Below are 6,000 nucleotides of genomic sequence, written 5' to 3'. Positions count from 1 at the left end.
GGGAATAATTCAAATACAATGTGACCGGTCCTGGGGGCCTGGGAGGAGAAGTAATTGACTGTGGAGATCAAAAACAATTCAAGGAGGTGCTACTCACCTGGACTTTCAGTGATGAGTGTAATGGTAATGAGGAGGAGAGACTATTGCACAAGGAAACAAGATATTACAGAGAGAACAACATGAGGAAAGGCAGCATGAGTGTGTCTGGTGGGGCTGGGGCTGAGACCCCAGTCAGTCTGGAGAAAGAGAAGAAGGGAGGGGGCAAAGATTGGAGAAATGGCATGGGACAGCTCACAGAAGGCCTGGGATGCTGGACTGAGGAGTTCAGGATTTATTCTTTAGGTAGTGGGAAATCTTTGAAGGTATTCAGCAAAGTTGTAACTTGTGAAGATCTGCAATCTCCACCAACAATTCAGGCATAGGACGGAGGCTGGAAGACCAGGCTGTGGCAGTTAGCTGAGCAAGAAATGATGAGGGCGGGCTTCTCTGGTGGCGCAGTGGTTGAGAGTCCGCCTGCCGATGCAGGGGACGCGGGTTCGTGCCCCGGTCCGGGAGGATCCCACATGCCGTGGTGCGGCTGGGCCCGTGAGCCATGGCCGCTGAGCCTGTGCATCCGGAGCCTGTGCTCCGCAACGGGAGAGGCCACAACAGTGAGAGACCTGCGTACCGCAAAAAAAAAAAAGAAATAATGAGGGCTAAGCTCAAAGAGGACTAAGAGTAACAGACAAGAGGAGGCAGATGAGGAGAATTACAGTGTAGAATTAGAAGAACTGGGGGAAGCGGGAATCTGATTTTGATGTGTCTAGCTTTGGTGACTAGACTAATAATGAGGCTAGTATCCAGGATGTAAAACTCAGGAAAAAGGGAAAGAATGGAGTGGAAATACTAAGTTCAACTTGCGACATAATGAGTTTGATGTATAATTGACCAAATTACAGGTGGAAATTTAGCTCCACAGCTAAGGAAAGGAGGCTTGGGCCGGAGGGCCTCCCTGGGAATTATTCTCATTCTGGTAACACTCAAGCCAGGCAATTAGAGAGAGTGGAGAGCGGATGAGAGAAAAGAGGGTTCCAAAGCATGTATGAGTTAACTCTCGATGAGTAACAGATTACCCTAAAACTTAGCAACTTGAAACAACAAGCTCAGCTGGGGGCGGAGGGGGTAGTGTCTGGCTCAGGATCCTCCTAAGATTATAGGCAGCCGGGGCCTGACATCTGATGATTCAACTGGGGCAGGGGGTCTGCTTTCAAGCTCACTCACGTTGCTGCTGTTGGCAGGAGGTATCATTTCCCCAATATGTGTCTTCTCAGTAGGGCTCCTCAGGAAATGGCAACTGGCTTCCCCTGAGACAGAGAAAGTGGCCAAGGTAACGTCTCTCATAACCTAACATCAGGCTGACATTCTACCACTTCTTCCGTATTCAGTCACACAGACCAACCCTCCCAATGCAGGAGAACACCACACAAGGGTGTGAGTACCAGGAGGGGAGATCACTGGAACCATTTGGAGGCTGCCAGCCACAGATCGCCACCAGGGAACCAGCAAAGAAAGAGGACTCTGTAAAGGACACACGGGAAAAGGAAAGAACGCAAGCCCTAATGCACGTAGGATGATTGCCAAAGGATAATGTCATAGGGGGGTTGTCCAGAAGGAAGGGAGAGTTAACAGTGTCAAATGCTAAAAAAATCCAAGAGGTGGAGTTGAATGAGCACAACAATTAGGCCCCTGGGTCTGGCGGCAGCTGCCAGGCCAGCATAGTTGCAGTGACGCGTACCCGGGTAGAAGCCACATTTTAGTAGGTGAACAACTGAACAGAAAAAGAAACAATGGGAGGGAGTGGTAAATTTAGAGCACTTTCAAAAGTCTAGGTGGTGAAGGGAGGAAAGACTGCACGTGGCTTGCAGGGGAAAGCAGCGTCTTGCAGCATAGCTTTGCTCTTAGCTGTAGATGAGTAGATGGGAAAGGTGGAGGCGAAAGTGGAAGACATGGTTCCAAAGGCTCAGGCGACACACAAGGACAGCGATTGAAAGCACAAGTGTGAGGACTAACCCCGCTGCCTCCATCGGAAGGAAAGGACAAGGGAAGGGGAGGATGCAGTTAAGAGGAATGCAAGGGGTTTTGGGGTGCAGGTCTGAGGGTCTATTTTCTTCTGCAGACACTGAAATGAGGAGTGAGGTGACAGGGCATCTGAAGAGGTCAAAGGCTTAGACCAGATCCCGGAATTTGTCTCCAGTGCCAGGCCCTTGCTTGAGTTATGCCCGTGAGCTTCCTACTATTTTGCTGAAGTTTCCTCACCCCCAACAGAGGAAGATTCGTATACGCCCGCATTTCATCTTTTCCTGACTTATGCTCCCCAGAGCCATCCCAAGCGTCTGGAATTTTTTTGCTGCTCTTAATTGTGCACAATTTATGGCTGTCCCATATAGTGAGGAGTATCTGCGAAGTATCCACTTAGAGCAATACACAGAAGCCCTAGACAAGACCCAGGGAGAGCTGCATTCCACCACTGGAAGCATTCATTCCCATGGACCACCACTGGGACAACAAGGTGAAGAGCTTCACCAAGCCCACCTCTGCCTCCTGGGATCCAGGAGCAGTGAGGAAATCAACACCAAGCTTCCACCCAAAGGCTTTCTGAATGATCTGCCCAAGGGTACTGGGATGGTGTCCTCTCTTGGGGCAGCTCTGTGACAGAGGCAACTGTAAAACCAGAGGGGGCAGTAGAGGGGGCCAAGCTGAGACCACTGGACTCAAAATCTCCTCATTTCTGTTCTGTGTGAGCTTGAGCAAATGCACTTAACCAAACATGACTCAGTTTCCTCGCCTGTAAAATGCAAATAATAATAAGAATAGGGTGGTATGTATAGCATTTAGCACAGCGCCTAGCTATGACAGTCGTCACTGACATCATCACTGGTTCTCACAGCCCTGGAGTCAGGGCTTGGACTATTGTAAGTTTCTTGAGTCAACCTACCTTCCTATGGCTGCAACACAGGGGCTCCGGTTGTTGTAGCATGAAACAAAACAATACAGTAAGTAAAGCTCTGGATGAGCCCTGTCATCTCACTTTACCCTGGTTCTCTATGATGCTGAGGCCAGGCTGTGCCCCAGTTTGGGGTATCGGTGGTTCAGTGGGTGGAGTCCTGTGTTAACAAACCTGCACAGGGTGGGCCGCAGTGCAGTCAGTCTGTTCACTTATGCATTAGCTCCCATTTACTGGCATCTGCTCTGGACAGGTACTTTTGACATGCCACTTCTGACCCAGTAAGATAGCTAGTAGACCCATTTTCCAGATAAGGAAGTTGAGACTAAAAGAGAGTAAGGAACGTCCCAGGCCACACAGCTGTTAATGGCAGAAGTGAGTTTGGAATCCATCCCTGCCAATCACCACACTGCTTCTCTTCCCTGGCTGGGCACCCAGGGCCCGCAGGCAGAAACCCCAGCTCTCTTCCTTTGAATTCTAGGTGGCATCGCTGGCACACCTCACAGTCCTTGTCTGGATTCTTTAAGGAATCATAATCATTTAGAATCACAGACTTCCGGGTCTGAATCATCCAATCAGTGCTTGAGAACTGCCCATCATGTCACCTCCCCCCCGCCAAGTATTCACGTGGGCTCCAAGGAGCTTATTATCTCCTGCAACAGTTCATCCTACCAATGGGGGAATGATGGCTAGAACACCTTCCCCTACTTGGAGCTAAAAGCTTCCCCCCATAACTTCCAGCCGCTAGTGCAAGCTTGGACTCCTCAGGATGCAATAACAATTGAAACAATGCTTTCTATGTATGAGATCCAGGTCACACCATTGTCTGGAGCAGTGGGGTCTCTAGCACTTTGCTTCTTAGGCACTGTAATCTGAGACTCCCTTTTTGTTATTCAGAGTACTTTTCCACACTCTTTATGCAGGTTCCTCAGCCCTGCTCGGTCCTTCCTTCTGTCCTGTCCCTTTCTCGGCCTTTCACAAGCTGCCTGGGCAGTCCCCCAATTTCCCCAGGAAACGCCCCTTCTCTTTTTCCTCTGGACCCATTTGCGACTGCAAGGTCAGACTTGGATGTCTGGGAGCTTCTCTGCCTTCTCAGCCAGCTTCTATTTTAAGGTCTCTGGCCCCTGGCTCCTGGCAATATTTTCTCTGAATTCTGAAAGGTCTAATCGGGCCCAACCAGATTTCTCCTTTCCCCGTGGAGCTCCACAGATCACTGAATCGTAGTAAGAGGGGTCATAAACTCTGCCAGAGTCTTCTTTGCAGTTTCTTGAAAAAGGGCCCTCTCTGGGGTTCCTCCACATTTTACCCTTATGACAGGCCCTACACCCCCTCCTCTTCCATCCCTCTTAGGGTGCAACCCCGGTGAAGCAAGGGGACCCTCAGGGATGGAAGAACATTCCTAATGCTCAACCCCTGTAGTTCTCAGTCTCTCCCAACCTAAGCCCAGTGCACAAAAAAAGAGCTTCCCAAGAGAAAGGCTGTGGAGAGAAATGGAGCTTACGTCAACCGGCTTACCAGCAAGGAACAGGTGAATTTAGCCAGCTCCATAAGGACATCGGGTGCCCGGTACTGCTGGTTATGCCATTCACCTCATCTCCTCAACACCAGATAGCGGCCCACCCCAACACCGGCATATCCAAAGGGAGAGAGTGCAGCCCGTCCTCAGGCCACACATTAAAAGTCAGAGACACTTTCCCAGCAGCACAGCAGTACCTGCCCCTTCCAGGCTCTTTGACCGGAATTGGGTTACACGCTTATTCCTAAACCAAAGTTGCTAGGAAGGAGAAGCTGTAACCAGGACCAGCGGGCTGAACAGACCCCGCCAACGAAGGCCTGGAAGGACACCATGTCTCCTGAGCACGGAGGGGCCAGGTTTACAGCATAGTCAGCTGCTTTAGCAAGGAAGAAGCCAGGTGTGCTGTGGGGCACCCAGAGCTTCCCACGGAGCTCAGGAAGAACAGGTGCCTGAAGGACGTGGGCCACAGGCTGCTGACCCCAGGCCCCAGCACCTCCACCTGTGCAAGTCAGCCTGTGTCACAGAGGCTCAGGTACCAGCATTGGGGGAGAGGTGCGCGAGTGTCAAGACCTGTCGAAATTGGGAAGTTTGGAGTTGATGAACATAGTCTGCTATTAAACTCAGTCAGCTAACCAAAGAAATAAACACATACGTCAAATCATACATTTTTAAACTTGATCTTAAAGATCACGTGAACACAGAAGTTCTTAAACTCATGCAACGCAGGAAAATTAGTAGTCTTTCTGGAACACTATGAAATCTTGATCAAATTCATCAATCAAATTAAAATAATTTAACGGCAAAGAATATTTATTATATGAGGGCTTACGCATGCTCAACAAAGAAAAAAGCAAAATGGACCATGCCTGAGTTTTCTATTATTAGAATTTAGTTTGGAATTTTTTTCTCCTCCTTTGGTTGTTTTTGATGTCTACCCCATATGGCCAGAGGCATAAAAATTCCAGAAAAATGCCTGGGAGGAAAACTAAAACTTGTTATAATTCAATCCCTTGTGTCAGTTAGTAAAGTAAGAATTAGTAAAAGCCCACCATTGTCCAATTTTAGAGGATAGGCTTCTTGGAGCAGCTCTCAGAACGTGCTTTGAGAACCACCAATCCAACCAAATCTGCTCATTTGTTTTCTGCAAAAGTTACTAAGGCTCACGCATATCTTTGGGTTTCCCCAAGGTCACCTAGTTAATTGTTGACATAGCAACTCACCTCCCAAAGATTATAGTAATTTCCCACATCACATGTCACGGATGCATGTCAGGGATAAAGAAAAGTCCGTGTGTGGCGCTGGGCCTGAGCTAAGCATGTCTGGTCAGACTCCAAATCTGCCACAGACTTGGAAGCTTTCTAATCCACCTAAATACAGCAGAATAGAGGCTTGGAACTCATTTCAAAAGTTGTTTCTGCTGGTGATTTAAAGACACATCCCTCTCTCCCATACACACACAAACACAAACCTGCATGTACACTGGGACCTCCAGACACTGACT

This window comes from Lagenorhynchus albirostris, chromosome 16 (assembly GCF_949774975.1).
Source record: "Lagenorhynchus albirostris chromosome 16, mLagAlb1.1, whole genome shotgun sequence".
NCBI lineage: Eukaryota > Metazoa > Chordata > Mammalia > Artiodactyla > Delphinidae > Lagenorhynchus > Lagenorhynchus albirostris.
The sequence above is the reverse complement of the archived record's forward strand: the minus strand, read 5'-3'. Positions refer to the sequence as shown.